The sequence below is a fragment of the Schistocerca cancellata genome, chromosome 3 (genome assembly GCF_023864275.1).
Source record: "Schistocerca cancellata isolate TAMUIC-IGC-003103 chromosome 3, iqSchCanc2.1, whole genome shotgun sequence".
Taxonomy (NCBI): Eukaryota; Metazoa; Arthropoda; class Insecta; order Orthoptera; family Acrididae; genus Schistocerca; species Schistocerca cancellata.
In genome coordinates this window covers 706,849,324-706,866,045 of record NC_064628.1, presented here as the reverse complement: position 1 = coordinate 706,866,045, position 16,722 = coordinate 706,849,324, and the positions used below count along the sequence as shown (strand labels likewise).

General features: G+C 41.2%; 1 long non-coding RNA gene across 1 annotated transcript in view; it reads right to left on the bottom strand.

The window, feature by feature from the left end:
* The window catches only part of LOC126176965 (uncharacterized), a 525,001-nt gene that overhangs the window by 165,392 nt on the left and 342,887 nt on the right, over positions 1 to 16,722 (bottom strand). The window lies entirely within an intron of this gene.

The window sequence follows — 16,722 nt, the reverse complement described above, 5'->3', positions numbered from 1 at the left end:
TGTTCCAACAGGACAATGCACGTCCGCATGTATCCCGTGCCACCCAACGTGCTCTAGAAGGTGTAAGTCAACTGCCCTGGCCAGCAAGGTCTCCGGATCTGTCCCCCATTGAGCATGTTTTGGACTGGATGAAGCGTCGTCTCACGCGGTCTGCACGTCCAGCACGAACGCTGGTCCAACTGAGGCGCCAGGTGGAAATGGCATGGCAAGCCGTTCCACAGGACTACATCCAGCATCTCTACGATCGTCTCCATGGGAGAATAGCAGCCTGTATTGCTGCGAAAGGTGGATATACACTGTACTAGTGCCGACATTGTGCATGCTCTGTTGCCTGTGTCTATGTGCCTGTGGTTCTGTCAGTGTGATCATGTGATGTATCTGACCCCAGGAATGTGTCAATAATGTTTCCCCTTCCTGGGACAATGAATTCACGGTGTTCTTATTTCAATTTCCAGGAGTGTACATACGGACTTCACGCCACTAATAGTAGTGCCCGTGCTTACTATGGTTGTGTGGAACTCTTATTATCAACATCAAATACTTCCTTTTTCATCACACTGATGCGTGTATTATAACATATCGAAAGCAGGAAGATTCCTGGCAAATTAAAACTCCGTGCCGGACAGGTACTCGAAGCTGGGATCTTTGCCTTCCGCGGGCAAACGGCGTAACAATTTTTATAACGCTGTAGCTTGATAATGTTCAAGGTAGCGAAATTAGCTAACTGTTATACACCTGAAAATGACTTTCCTTAACCCCTTACTGCACATTGGTCTATATATGAGCCAAACCGAAAAGTCTCTGTGCAATTTCGGCATGTATTTTTACTTTAGTGAAACAGATACATGTACTGGATCTCGAGATTACCAGACGATATTTTCACAACCAATTCTGAAAATGAAAACATTTTATTTTCCAAAATATAAGAAAAACATTGATATGGAAAGTTTCTGGCGCGCCATGTAGAGCGCAATATTTAGAAGTTCAGTGTTATTTTACTACACGTCTTAATTACTGCTTTACACGTGCTGGCCAATGGCACACGATTTACATCAATACTCCTTTGGTTATGCAACATGGAATATTTTTAAACAGTTTTTCTTGTTATTCATACGCAAATGAACTCCACAATTGACACACTGGACAAAGGATCTAACCACACTTGAATTGTGGAAATGTGCTTCGATGTTGATCACCCCATCCTTCGTTCATTTGTGCGCGAATAAAGACAGAAACTGTTTCAAAATGTTCCATGCTGCATCATTAAAGGAGTATTGATGTAGATCGTGTACCACTGAATGATGAGTTATTTTATGTATTACGGTACTCGTAAAGAAACACTGAACAGCTAGATATTGCAACTTACATGCAAGGTGTGCAGAAATGTGCCGAACAATTTATTTCTTATTTTGGAAAATAAAACTTTTTTCGTAATTTCGTGTCAATATGGCCTAGCAACCTCAACAGACAAAAAATATATTTTTTCACTGAAAGAAAGAAATTCATGCACAAAGGGATTATTGTATTTTATGAAGCGATTATGAATTAAAAAAGACGGCCTGTTAGTAGTGAATTCCAGCCACAGTTATTTCTATCGTACTATTGAGTTACTGTCTGCCATTCATGTTATTAATTGGTGTTTAAGTCTGGGGGATGCTGACAACGTGTCGAGTGAACGTGTGCAATGTGAAACAAGTTGGAACGTACTTCACAGGCGACAGATGAATGCCCAAGCGGCACACAAACGTGAATATTCTCGACTTCAAGCGGCTGTACGTTGTCTTGTTGAAATGTAGTGGCACTAGTGAAATGAAGAAAAGTTATGCAAGTCGATTCCTCAATTTGACTGAAGTAGCAGCTGTGCCTTTCATATGTCAAAGTTGGTAGCAAAAAAATGGTTCAAATGGCTCTGAGCACTATGGGACTTAACATCTGTGGCCATCAGTCCCCTAGTACTTAGAACTACTTAAACCTAACTAACCTAAGGACATCACACACATCCATGCCCGAGGCAGGATTCGAACCTGCGACCGTAGCAGTCGCGCGGTTCCGGACTGAGCGCCTAGAACCGCTAGACCACCGCGGCCGGCAGTTGGTAGCAGCTCTCGTTGATGGTAACATGTGTTCTCGTTCCGCGAGGTCGTCATATGTAATGCCGAAATCAAATGTGAACAGAGTGTCAATTTGGTAAGGGAGGAAAGAAGAAAGAGCAGAAAATGTAGTTCAAAGTAAGTACGCTGAAAAAAATGGGTGTAGGTTGCAGTAGTTATACAGAGATGAGTTGCGTCAAACGAGTCTTCAAATTGAAGACCACAACAACAACAACCACAGCATTGCACCGTCAATGCGTACGAGTATGGGGGCCGTATGAATACATACATGGCAGCGCGGGTTGTCGAGATGTCATGTTGTAGAAGTTTCGTGTATCTTGGGTTCAAATAGCATACGCATAGACATTTGGTGACTACTACGAAATTGCATACTGGAGGCGGCGGCGATAGAGGTGATTAAAAGTAGTTTATGTTCTGAATATCGGCAGATGCATCTGTCAAGTCGTAGAGGAGAGAGGCGTACCTTCCTCGCCTTGCATCCCAGCAAGACACCACTCCATTCGTACTTCCAGGCGTATTCGTGTATTATTCATTGAATAATGCATAACATTCTTCCTTGTTGGCTAAACATGCTGCGTACTCTATATATTTTAAATACTGTAAATAATTCATTTATTCTCTATGTTTTTGTTGTGGTCTGCAGTCCTGAGACTGGTCTGATGCAGCTCCCCAAGCTACTCTATCCTGTGCAAGCTTATTCGTCTCCCAGTACCAACTGCAACCTACATCCTTCTGAATCTGCTTAGTGTATTCATTTCTTAGTCTGCCTCTACGATTTTTACCCTCCACGCTGCCCTCCAATACTAAATTGGTCATCCCTTGATGCCTCAGAACATGTCCTACCAACCGATCCCTTCTTCTAGTCAAGTTGTGCCACAAACTCCTCTTTTTCCCAATTCTATTCAATACCTCCCCATTAGTTATGTGATCTACCCATCTAATCTTCAGCATTCTTCTGTAGCACCACATTTCGAAAGCTTCTAATCGCTTCTTGTCCAAACTATTTATCGTCCACGTTTCACTTCTATACATGGCTACACTCCATACAAATACTTTCAGAAACGTCTTCCTTACACTTAAATCTATACTCGATGTTAACAAATTTCTCTTCTTCAGAAACGCTTTCCTTGCCATTGCCAGTCTACATTTTATATCCTCTCTACTTCGACCATCATCAGTTATTTTGCTCCCCAAATAGCAAAACTCCTTTACTACTTTAAGTGTCTCATTTCCTAATCTAATTCCTTCAGCATCACCCAACTTAATTCGACTACATTCCATTATCCTCGTTTTGCTTTTGTTGATGTTCATCTTATACCCTCCTTTCAAGACACTGTCCATTCCGTTCAACTGCACTTCCAAGTCCTTTGCTGTCTCTGACAGAATTACAATGTCATCGGCAAACCTCAAGGTTTTTATTTCTTCTCCGTGCATTTCAATACCTACTCCGAATTTTTTCTTTTGTTTCCTTTACTGCTTGCTCAATATACAGATTGAATAACATCGGGGATAGGCTGAAATCCTGTGTCACTCACTCCTCAATCACTGCTTTCCTTTCATGCCCCTCGACTCTTATAACTGCCACCTGGTTTCTGTACGAATTGTAAATAGCCTTTCGCTCCCTGTATTTTACCCCTGCCACTTTCAAAATTTGAAAAAGAGTATTCCAGTCAACATTGTCAAAAGCTTTCTCTAAGTCTACAAATGCTAGAAACGTATATTTGCCTTTCCTTAATATATTTTCTAAGGTAAGTCGTAGGGTCAGTATTGCCTCACGTGTTCCAACATTTCTACGGAATCCAAACTGATCTTCTCCGAGGTTGCCTTCTACCAGTTTTTCCATTCATCTGTAAAGAATTCGTGTTAGTATTTTGCAGCCGTGGCTTATTAAACTGATAGTTCGGTAATTTTCGCATCTGTCAACACTTGCTTTCTTTGGGATTGGAATTATTATATTCTTCTCTAAGTCTGAGGGTATTTCACCTGTCTCATACGTCTTGCTCAGCAGATGGTAGAGTTTTGTCAGGACTGGCTCTCCCAAGGCTGTCAGTAGCTCTAAAGGAATGTTGTCTACTCCTGGGGCCTTGTTTCGACTCAGGTCTTTCAGTGCTCTGTCAAACTCTTCACGCAGTATCATATCTCCCATTTCATCTTCGTCTACATCTAATATTCTCTATGGTCAGTAATAATTTAGTAGACTTTTGAGATAAGACACCGGATGGCAGAAGCGGCTGATGTATGAAGGATTCACAGCAGACGATGCACATGTGAGCGCAAAGCTTATTTCGTAAATAGCTCAGTCTTTTCATGGTTACAGAGAGACAGTGCATTGATAAACAATACAATAAATATTGAAACAGAATAAGAACTGAATGTGGACGCCGTTTGACGAAACATAGGAAGCAGCAGTGTGTGGTGGAAAAGGAGCCTTGGGTGTGTGTCGTACATGTCTGTGGGTGACTATATGAGCCAATCGGACTTCTTTCTCTATCAGTATATATCATTATAACTTTAATACTGGTAGACCAAATGACGAGAACAGATACGAACAAAACGAAAAAATGAAAAAAGTGGTCACCGAGGCTGACTGCGACACATGTTGGCCAGGGGGTGCTTGTTCGATTTCCGGTTGAGTCAGAGATTGTATCCGCTCGGGGACTGGGTTTTGTGTTTGTTGTCCTCAGCATCATTTCATCATCATCGACGCGCAAGTCGCCGAAATGGCGTCAAATAAAAAGACTTGCACTTGGCGGCCGAACAACAGCAGATGGGGTCTACCGGCCAATAGTGCTATATGGTCGTTTCTTTTGATTTGTGATAGTTCTGAGCGAATTAGCTTGGGAGGTTGCACACTCGATGTATATATGTTGTCTAAACTTCATTAATGTCTGAATTTGTTTCTCTGATGTCACTGGGCCATAAGACAATGCAAAAGTAATTGCTACTGGGATCAGGATGTGCTTCAATAACGTACAGGTATCTCGGGGTCCCGGGTTCGATTCTCAGCCGGGTTGGGGACTTTCTCTGCCCGGGGACCGGGTGTTTGTGTTGTCCTCATCATTTCGTCATCATTCTCATCATTCGTGACAGTGGCTAGATTGGACTGTGAAAAAAATTGGGACCGTGAAAAAGTTGGGACTTTGTACGGGCGCTGATGACTGCGCAGTTGAGCGCCCCACAAACTAAACATCATCCTCAATAACGTACGTAATTTTAATAAGAATTTTGATTCAGTCACCCTAGATTCACTGTTCCAAACACGTTTCCATCGTTAAAAATAAGTATTTTCGTCATTATCGCGTCGAATGCTTAGAGATTTGTCGAGCTGCACAGCAGGTGCGCTTCTGGGCTCGTTCTCGTTGCGGGTGTGTATGCTGCGAAAGTGCGACTACCCAAATCATTAACTAAGTCATTTATGACTTTGCTATGTGGGAGCTCCAAAGTGTGAGTATAGTTGTCCTCATTCAGAATGTTTGTTTGAATTCACTGTTGCTTTACAGGGCATGGTCATATTAAAGGTGGTGTGCCACAGCTTTCCTCCGACTTTTGGACTGACTTATTCAGAAATTTATACAGCTCGAATCAGTCATTTCATTCAAATTCCTGAGAGTAATATTTTGTGGCAACGTGAAATGGAATGATCACATAAGCTCAGTCGTGTGTAAAAGAGGCAGACGATCTCGTTTCATTGCCAGAACACTGGGAAACTGCAACGAATCTACAAAGGTCCCATCCTAGAATATAGCATAAATGTGTGGGACCCATACCAAATAGCATTAACCGATGATACTGGGCACATAAGCCGCGCGGGGTAGCCGCGCGGTGTAAGGCGCTTGTCACGGTCCGCGAGGCTTTGCCCGTCCGATGTTCGAGTCCTCCCACGGGCATGGGTGTGTGCGTTTTCCTTAGCGTAAGTCAGTTTAAGTTAGATTAAATAGAGCATAAGCTTAGGGACTGATGACCTCAGCAATTTGGTCTCATAAAGAAAAAAAAAGGGCAGGTACAAATAAGGACACAATGAACGGGCGCAAATTTGTTTCCCGCACGGTAGAGCTTCACGGAAATAGTGAGAAACCTGATCTGAGTGTTGCTTGAAGACAGACGCCAACTATCCTGCAAAGGTTTACAAGGTTTCAGGAACCAGTATTAAGTGAATAACAAGGAATATACTTCATTCCTCTAAGTATGACTCCGTTACGGACCATGAGGGCAATATTAGACTCATTGCAGCGTGCGCAGTGGTATTTAATGAATAATTCTTCACGTGTTCCATAAGCGAATGGACCGAGAAGAAACCGTAACACGTGGTACAGTGCTAAGCACCCTCTGCAATGCACTTCACAGTGGTTTGCAGAGTATGGATGTATGTAAAATTTAGACGTACTGTTTGTGGACACAGAACAACAATGCAACTTGAAGTGTTTCGCACAGAGATTTCGCTGTCGGAGGTGAAAGAAGTGACTAGTGACGGGTAAAATCCCACGATCGTCTGGGTATCGAATCCAGAGCTTCCGGTTTTGTAGCTGGCGGTTACTTACTGAGTCGCCGAAGTACATTGTCGCGACCTAACTGATTAAAATCGTAAGCCACAATGTTTTTCAATAAATGGGCCACAAGTGCTCTGAATGTAATCTCTGATATGAGTCTGTTGGCAGCCAAGAGTTCAGAAGTTTTAGTGCTTCTGCTCACATGTACACACAACACACACCATCATGCAGACGAAAATACCGATGAAAGAACAATTTGTGCAAATAAGTGACAAAAATTTCTCAATTCGTGAAATTGGAAACTAACATTGTGATGGTACATAGTCACTCTATGTGTTAATTCAGTTTAATTAATTTTCTTCATAATACGGGATCCTGTAACGGCAATCATAAAAATATAATATCATTTGTTCACTAACTGAAAAGTTATACGTAGACACGTTCATCCTTCGCGTTGATTATTCACTTTCTAGCTGCATATTTCAAGGACTGCCTGTTCATAGCGTTTTCTGAGAAGAGCAGACAATGCCTCTGAGCTGGCCATAAATAAACTGGGATATAAACCGAACGCTGTTCTCGCTGTCTTCATCCGCACACGGTGCTGCGAGCTGGCACGAAAAAATGGGAGCTCTTCGTGATCGTAAATGCATGTCATTTACGTCTGGAAAGTCCCCAACTGAAGTAGGGCAGTGATGTTTTCCTTTAAGACAAGGCGAATCTCTAGGCACATATTATCAGGAGGCACCAATAACGGGCAACGCAGACTCAAAGAACAGATACGCTGTAACACTGAGCCTTAGAAGTCTTCGAATGTGGAATCCTTTTAAGCTGTGCACGACCTGCCAGAAAGAGATTCCATTTCATATAACGCGAATTCTGATAGAAGAAAAACAAATCTTGGGGAAATTCCACAGCTTAAGGTCATGATGAAACGGGTATTTACTTTCACAGATATTACATTGCTGTGCACTGGCAAAGAAAGAGATAAGCCACAGTTAAAAGAAGATGCCGACAGACAGATTAAAAAAACTGAACCTCAATTTTTTAAATTATTCTTACTTTTATAAAGAATTTTAATGCAACTGACTTGGATGACGTGAAAGAAATCTTAATCTAATTCACAGCTACATTACGACAAATTTGTGTAATAGCTCATGGTCCGCCGGCCGGAGTGGCCGTGCGGTTCAAGGCGCTTCAGTTTGGAACTGCGTGACCGCTACGGTCGCAGGTTCGAATCCTGCCTCGGGCATGGATGTGTGTGATGTCCTTAGGTTAGTTAGGTTTAAGTAGTTCTAAGTTCTAGGGGACTGATCACCTCAGATGTTAACTCCCATAATGCTCAGAGCCATTTTTGAGCTCATGGTCCGGCCCTTCCTATTACAGTCAGATTTATGAGCAATGACCGTGTTCCAAATCATCATCGACAGTAAGTAGCAGCCGGATACAGACTATAAACACTGTATGACCATCATACACTGATGTGCCAATCCGGATTACGGTATATGCCAGCTTTCGTTTCCTGAATCTAAAAAAAAAAAAAAAAATCGTTTTTGTTTATGTTCGATCTCTTTCACCTCCAGTGAGCGTAATTTCCTTCTTGTAACATCAATATGGCCTAGTATGGAAAACTTGTATGCAACAACTACAGCCGCTTGTCTAACTCTACTGGTGTCCGGACAGCGTGAAACTTATATTTCTAAAAAAATGGTTCAAATGGCTATGAGCACTATGGGACTCAACATCTTCGGTCATAAGTCCCCTAGAACTTAGAACTACTTAAACCTAAGTAACCTAAGGACATCACACACACCCATGCCCGAGGCAGGATTCGAACCTGCGACCGTAGCAGTCCCGCGGTTCCGGACTGCAGCGCCAGAACCGCACGGCCTCCGCGGCCGGCTTATATTTCTAGATTTAGGCGTAACTTGACGAAGCATCCTCCGAGCATCGCCCGTTCATTTGAGATGAAGATTTAGACCTTAATGCAGCTTGGATATAGTGCAAATTGATAATCTATGGTTGTTAGGAAGTGGAGAGTGAGAAAGAGACAGAAAGAGTGAAAGAAAGACCGGAGACAGGAACAGAAGGGGAAAAGGGAGGAAGGGAGGGGGAGGGAGAGAGAGAGAGAGAGAGAGAGAGAGAGAGAGAGAGAGAGACGGAATGAGGAGCTTCTTGTTGTGGTCGATAAAGACAGAGCTGAGGGTGGGAAGCGAGGAGAAGAAAGTGGGGAGGAGGAGGAGGAGAGGAGAGGAGGGGAGTGCAGGAAAGAGAGAAGAGAGAGAGGAGGAGGAGGAGGAGGAGGAGGAGGAGGAGAAGAAGAAGGTGGGAGTGCGAGTGGAGTATTGAGGAGGAGGAGAGTGGGAGAGGGGAAACAGAAGAATGAGTGAGGGACGTGTTAGGGGCTGAGTGGTGGAGGAGAAGGAAGATGGGAACGAGAAGGGGGAAGTGTGGGGAGTGAAAATCTTAGTATGTGGGACTGCATGAATTTTTCGACAATCAAGCGAGAGATTTGTCAATGTTACAGATGAAAGCGAAAACCACATAGAGAACATACAGATGGAAAAAATGACGAAGAATGACGTGAACGACTAGTGTTAATTGATGGCAACAGGTGGGCCAAATCATATTTCGCTTCTGTTACAGAAATAAGAATAGTAGTTGTCAAAATAATGAATACACAAGAAAAACAGAAAATATGAAAAGTGCGCAGCAGTGAGGGAAGTAAAGGTGAACATATGATGGAACATATGATGGAACCTAGTGACCATCGTCTGTAGAATATGAGAATTCTTGACATGGCAGTTTTGTATGAGAAACAGATATACACTAATTAATGTGGTTACAGTTGACACAGCAAGGGAGGGGAGTTAAAAAAACCTTGCAAAACAACAAAATGTGTGAATACAGTGCATAAAACACTGATAGAGAAAAAGCCAAACAAAAGAAAACAAAAATAGCATCTTGATGGCACTTTCAAAAAAAGATTTCTTAAAAATCCTGAATGCTTGGTACACCGTGGCCTGTAAACATTTGTTAAAGTACATCTTCTAAACACCCTGAGCTGCACTTAAAGCGTTTATTAGCCAAACAGTGGCATCTAATACAGAGGACAACAGACAGTTGTATGTACATCGATATGTATAACATGACAATAATTGCAGGCATAATAGCGGACACAGAAGTCTAATTAAACTGCGTATCTCTATAACAGTTACAAATTCTTTGTAATGCTCAACTTGAAGTTCATCGAGAAAGCAAACAACCATGTGGATATGTAGAATCCAGCTACAATCATATCTATATTATGGATGTCTATAATCCATTTATAACTACGTCTATGTTAATATCTTGGATTATGAAATCTGCTATGCCTCACAGTACACAGGTTGTCGTGTGTGGCATTGCTGTCAATTCTTAGGCAGTGATTACTCTTGGTCACGTTTGACAGAACTGTCATATAATGTAAACGTGGAACTAACAAACAGGGCAAAGAGTCTGTATTACGTGTCTTTTGTTGTTTCTAAGATCACATTTATATGCTTCTATAACGTATTTATAAATGTACAATATCATGTTTGAACAAATAGTACGTAAGGGTGGAATATACGAAAAGCATAACATTGTAAAAAAAAGTACAAATAGATAAAAACTGATGTTATCTGTCACGAACTACACACTGAGTCAACTGATCCTAAGCAAACTCTGCCTGTCGTATAATGGAGTTGTCAGTTTTGGCTTGGATCCAATGGTAATCCAAGAGTTTATGTCAAATTAGACAGTTTTCATGCAGAAGATGGAGAGACACCAAACCAAACTTAATCGGTTAAAACATCGTTAAAATTTTGTACATACATATTATTCCGTAAGTCTGTTTGTTTATTAAGTATGTTGTTAGAGTGTTTCGTCACATGAGTGTGAAAGTTGGACCTTCATAGCATTTTTCGAAAGTTGGCTATTGATTCTGCGGTTGCGTGTATACACAAATTCTGAGTCTGAGGTAGTGAGTGGTAGCGAGCCAATACTTGTGAGAGTAGTCGGACGCAACTTGGCATGGAGAGAATTCGCGCGTCAGGGGAAGTCGCAGCCTGCCCTGACAGTGCTAGAGGCGCCAGAGAAGATTTTTGTATTTATCGACGATTTTTTGGTAATTTGGCTTTTTGCTGGCGTAGCTGTCGCTTGCTTGCGCACTGGAGGGATTTTGTCAGATCTGTGTATGCATACATTCAAAGTAATATTCGTATCGATACGTGATTATTGACTAAAGACATTGTGGAATAATTAAAGTTTTTGCCAATCAAACTGTCCATGAAAAAGAAAGATCTGAGTAAAGTTTGTCAGTGTGTGAATCGACAGTTTTTACAGTATAGTAAATTAAAAGATTTTAGTGATTCCTTTAATTTTCTACACTGCTTAAGGCTTGTTGACTAAACCGCTCCTGGTCATTTAATTTCTATAAAAAAGAAGAAGGGGAGTAGCTGCATCAGTAGTCGTGACTGTGCTTTGCACTCTGCATGGATCGTGGTATTTCTTTTCAATTATTTTAGCTTGTTGCTAGATGCAGAATATCCATGCAGTTGCAGCGGTGAGACGAGGTAAGTTGTCTGTTGCCTGCAAGAACACTACAGCATAATTGTTAGGAGATGTTAGAAAATATTTTAAAAATCTCCAGTCAGATACAACGGAACTGATTTTTCATGATTTATAGAAAGAGTAATTAACAGTTCTCTATTGCATTGTTCTCTGTCCTGAAACTAATTTGCAGCCTTGTTTTTTGAAAACAAAAAAATACAACCTGTGTACTGTGAAGTACGACAGATTTCATAATCTAACATATTAACAGAGCCATGATTGCAATTGGAGTCTAGATATCCATATAGTTGTCTGCTTTCTAGATGAACTTCAAGTTTAACATCACAAAGAATTTATAACTGACACACGTCGCTGATACAGAGACGTGTAATGTAAGAATACTTATGTTAGGGCTATGATGTATATAATTGTTGCGTTGTAGATATCAATGTACATATAACTGTTTGTCGTCTTCTGTTTGGCGACATTGCGCAGCTACGTAGTGTTGTGTTGCGCTTGCTGTGTGCATGTGTTTACAAATACCGCGTCGTCAAACATTTCGATTACGCTTTTTATATTTTGTGCAAAGAGTTTTGTGCATAGTTACGAGATAACTCTGATACTTTTTTCAACTCTGATACTTTTTTCACTCTCATGTTAAGTGATTTGGATTTGCAAGCTCGGAACAGCTGAACAAGCCGTATATTTTCCACGTCTCCTGTGACTGTGATCAACAAAGCTACCATTAATTGTTCGAGGGAATTTTTTGTGTAATCTGGTTCCATGGTATCAAGTACAAGCAAGTTCTAATAGTCGAAGAACAGTCTGCACAGTTTGAACCGACACTCTGTATCAGACGCCATTGACGATGAGTTATACTCCCGAATACCGGTTTTGCTAATAAACATTTTAAGTGCAGCTCTTGGTGCTTAGAACATGTCCTTATAACATATACTTTTATTATAATAGCAATATTATTCCATAAAAGCTTCTTGCTATTTTTAAGAGCTCTAGGCCAGATATCATTTCTCCTCTAGAATTTTCGCGAAGTGTCACCATCATTGAATGCATTGATAGAGTGATCGTAATATGAATAACAAACTTAGGTAATATACAGGCTGTTTCACAATCCCAATTAAACGCTTCTCATGTCTGAAGATTTACGTTTGGATGTCAGATAAGATCACTTTCAAATCTCCCGCTTGTAACGGAACATATTAAAGGCTTTACTGTACCGAAGTATGCGATACCCTCCAAATTCAACCAGTTTAACGAGTATTTATGATTATAGAAAAGTTATTGTGTATGTTAACAGTGATTGCATAACATGTCTGCATAAACAGTCAACCCATTAAATTATACTGAGTAACTGACCCACACAAAAGTTTATATCACTTGATCACTGATACAGCAAATGTCATCATGTAAAAACACTAAGTTCATCTTAAATAATTAATATGAAGTACGAAAAATAGTGGCCAACTTAGGTATTTTGGATCTCCTTAAATAAAAATCACCCAGTGAAACCTATTTGTTCACTAGGAGCGTTTTCACTCAGTATTCACGAAATCAATCCTATTTTAGACGAAAACCAATGTAATTCTTAATAATTCATGTTATTTACTTATTTATGCAAATTAGAGAAGTCAATTGACAAACTTCTAAAAAACGGCCTTTTTGTAACAAAGAATTATTCTGTCAAGTCAACAAATCTGTCTGTCATTTTAATAACATGTTAAATTATGTCACTCGATGCAAATTAATAACTTTTCTGCACAAATTATGATAACAGATGTACATGTGACTTGTAAACTATATCTCTTTTTAGTAGTTCTTTGACAATGTTATAAATACAAGCAGCAAGAACGGTCGGGAGGCAGTCGGAATGTCACTTTGGTAAAGTGTGTTTGTGTGTTATTGTTTGAGGTGGATAAACAATGCAAAGAACATGTAACGGAAGTACTACTTGGTGTTGAGTCATGGTCTTTGGTGGACAGTGGAATTAAGATGGCCACCAGAATAATAAATATTTGAAGTTTACATATTTGTTGGTTTCGCTCGTTCTTTATCATCAAAAGCACATAAAAAACACGGGACCTCATATTTTTAACCCTAGACAACCAGATGTAGAGCCAGCATCAGCATCGAGAGACAGCAGCGATCCAGCAAGTAGCAGCGATTACTACAACACAATGCATTTTAATGGCGCCAACCTAACATCAAGTGCTAACAAGCTCCGTAAATGGGAGTGAAATAGTGCGATTATAGCAATTAGCAATATCTACGACCAGGCGACCATTACACGCTGCAGGGTACGAACATAGCGGAGCCAATGAGCTCTGACCTATGTGCTCTTCAAGAGCACGTGCAATGTTTTTCAGAACTCATCGTCGGGTTCTCTGCTACGTGTCGAAGGACGTCATCTTCAGGTCGAGCGGGCGGCGGACCGCGGAGCACCACAGTCAATCTTCCTAGCGGCAAACGTACCAGTTTCTCCCATCCGTTGCTGTACTTGGACGAAAGTAGTATGTGGTATGATGGGATTGACGACTCCCACTTCTCAGTTTGGGTGAGTACTATGAAGCGGGAGATTTAAAAGCGGCCCGAGTTTCGAACTTATTTTATATCCAAGTGCTCCAATTTTGGACATGGGTTCCTCATCAAAACTTTATCTACTAAGTGCCTTCTACAACCCCTAGAAGGCTGTAATAGCAATTGCGAACATCTTATATGTTTACTAGGACGAACAGTGGCGGTTATTAACTGTCAAGACTTAGTAGCTGGAAACATAAACACAACATTTAGAAGTATGGACAGTTCGCATTAATCATACCTGACGAAAAGGAACTGGAAAATGACTAGAGAACTATCCTTCAACACAGGGGACATCGTAAAGCACCGAGTGAACAATAGACACTGCATTGCGGAGAAGCCAAAACTTCGGGGAAAAGGGACCTACAGTTTAACGTGGAATACGAATCGAGTATCGTTTGTAAACAAATACTCATGTATTCGAGCTTTTGTCGATAAAGAACTCACTGAAGACGAATAACTAGCTCGTGTTGAGCAGAAAGAACGGAAAGACATGGTCATGTTCTACTTAAAGAACACTCCCGGCAATCATTTCAAGTGATTTTGTAACGGCTCTAAGTGAGCCGTTACATGGCTTGTTACAAGAGTCACATGCTCAAAACACACCTGGGTGCCCTTCCGACACTCAGGGAATTTTAATCCGGAATTGTGTTATATTATCACTCTTAGTATAGTCTGCAAATGTGAATGCGGGTAGCCTGCTGTCGTATGCGTGGGCTGTCTGCTGCGGGTTTTCTGAATGTGGAGATGCACTTTAGCCAACCATTGTATCAAGTAGATTCCGCCTGCACTGGACCAGAGAGACATAAGTTCCCCGCACGTTAGCAGGCCCCGTTAGGTTGGCAAATAGCCGCTGTGTAGACTCTCTGAGCCCTTCTGGCCACCGTGTGTGGACCCCAGACGAGGGGAGACGGTTAGGCATTCCCTGCTGAGACTCTAGTGAGTATAGAAACTCTGCGTGATGGCTCCTATATTCATCTTAGTTAGTATATATAGTCAGGTTGCATAAAATTGCTATATATATATATATATATATATATATATATATATATATATATATATATATATATATATATATATTGTATCACTGATGACGGCCAGCATCCATATAACCGTACCATTAAGTTAAGTGAGTGATCAAGGAGTTATTTTTGTTGTGGCGTAGCAAAACAGCCACGCCAAGCTGAGGTAGCCGAAAGGCACACGTACACACACGCCGGCTGGCGTGAGTTCTGGAACAGGATACTTAATTAATGCTATAAGAAAAGTATGCAACTCCTTGAATACTTAACTTTAATGCATCCTTGTGGTACATCGCTATTGGCGATACAAATGAGTCTATCTCCAGATACGGTTAATTACAATCACTGTAAGGCTAATGGCGCCTTGCTAGGTCGTAGCCATGGACTTAGCTGAAGGCTATTCTAACTATCGGCTCGGCTAATGAGAGTAAGGCTTCGTCACTGTAGTCGCTAGCAAAGTCGTCGTACAACTGGGGCGAGTCCTAGTCCGTCTTTCTAGGCCTGCCATGTGGTGGCGCTAGGTCTGCAAGTACTGACAGTGGCGACACGCGGGTCCGACATGTACTAATGGACCGCGGCCGATTTAAGCTACCACCTAGCAAGTGTGGTTTCTGGCGGTGACACCACAATTTTCATGATTTTACTAAATAAAATGTTGTTATATAAAATTCTTTGTCTCACAGCAGCGTCGTATTTCCGTTACCATTCCAGTTAAGTTATTCAAACTTTCAACTTAAAGTTAACCAATAATCAGAATTTTTGTAGTGATATTTCCTAATGCAAACGGTCGTGGGCGTCTTCCACAAACGATACAGGTGCCATTTTCAACTTGAGGATGCCTGCCAAAGCTTTGCGGAAAGCAAGTATCATGCAGTTTAAGCAAACGACAAAGAAAGTAAAGCATGGTATCCGGAATGTGGTTTAATTTCCTCACGTAGAGATCCAGTTGCTCATCAAAGCGCACCAATCCGCTCGGTGCCGAGGCCACTGCTCCATTTCACTATAAATGAAGAACCTACGATAGCTCCGTTATCAGTGCTTGTCACAAGCATTTAGAAGACAACTTATGTTACAATAGGATACTTCGAACTAATAGTTTTGAAAATAAACTTCTTCCGGTCAGCGCATCTTTATGCTGAGAAAGTACAAATCATCTTCGTACTTTTCTTTGCTATATGTAGACACAGTGAATGCATTTTTATTGCTTGCCGTTAAACACTAGTACTAGAATAACTAAGTACAACATTGTCACATGGAGTTACTAAACTGTCAAATATTTCATCGAAATAATGAGGCAAAAATATCAAAATGGTTCAAATGGCTCTGAGCACTATGGGACTTAACTTCTGAGGTCATCAGTGCCCTAGAACTTAGAACTACTTAAACCTAACTAACCTAAGGACATCACACACATTCATGCCCGAGGCAGATTCGAACCTGCGACCCTAGCGGGCGCGCTTCCAGAATGTAGCGCCTAGAACCGCTCGGCCACTCCGCCCGGCAATGAGGCAAAACTGTGTAGGTAAAAAGTAAAATAAATACGAAGATAATCTTGAGAAACAAAAAGGAAGCAGTCAGCGGTGAATGTAAGTTTTGCCAATGAGAACCTCTTCCGTGTGCATGCACCGCAACGAAGGCTGAACAACATAGAAGAACGAAGAAATGTTAGTGGGATGGCCACTACGCCACAGAATCAACCACCAGGTCAATTCAACACAGGGCAAGGTCCGTATGTTACGTACGATACTACATAACGGTTTCGTAAATTGACAAGATTATCGTTGGGTATAATGAAGCAGTAATCCAGTTCCTACGCAGAGAAAGTACATTTCCAGAGTCAAAGCAATCTTACAAAATGTGGCTAAACCTATTGTTATTTCGGTTGCTACCAACATATGAATAAAATTCAAACACTTAACACACATGTGGGCCTGCATAGTC